Genomic DNA, 688 nt, shown 5'->3' with positions numbered 1-688 from the left:
AGGGATTGCAGGTTTGAGAACAGCCTTGAAAATATAGTGAAATTCTCAGCAACCTAGTGAGACCCTGTATCAAAACAAACAAACAAATAAAATGGCTGGGGATGTAGCTCGGAGGTAGAATGCCCCTGGGTTCAATCTCCACTTCCACAAACATGTGCACACACACACACTCTCACACACCCCTCAACTCCAAACCAGTCAACCCTGAACCAATTGGGTTTAATCAGGGAATGGGATTGACCACTTCCATAGGAACCACAAGACTGAGTGTGGCAGGAAGAGAGGTCTCTAGAGTAAGTCTAGCCTGTGGTACAGAACCTCCTAAGGGGTCAGTTTCTACTACAAAAGGAATGGCTGGGCACACGGTTTCCATCCAGGGCTTACATCCAAGGGCGTGAAGGAGAAGACCCTCAGGAATGTGCGCCAGCCTCGTGTATTAGCCACGGCCCCTCCTTGGTACTCTGTGCCTTGTGCTCCCTCAGCTGGGAAGGTAAGTCCCCATCTAGATCACTAAGCTGTGCCCTCCTGATTCCAGAGAGCTGAAGCAAAGCGCTAATCTAGCGATGAAACAGGACATGCATCTTTTTTGTGGAAAAAGCTCCTCCCTCGTGGCCAGTCTGTAAGCCATCTCTTCCCAAAGCAGGTGGTGACTGAGTATCCTGCATCACTTCCTGAGGACTGTCTCACC

Source organism: Muscardinus avellanarius, assembly GCF_963383645.1.
Source record: "Muscardinus avellanarius genome assembly, chromosome: 10".
In the NCBI taxonomy this organism is placed as follows: Eukaryota; Metazoa; Chordata; class Mammalia; order Rodentia; family Gliridae; genus Muscardinus; species Muscardinus avellanarius.
Note: the sequence above shows the minus strand (reverse complement) of the source record.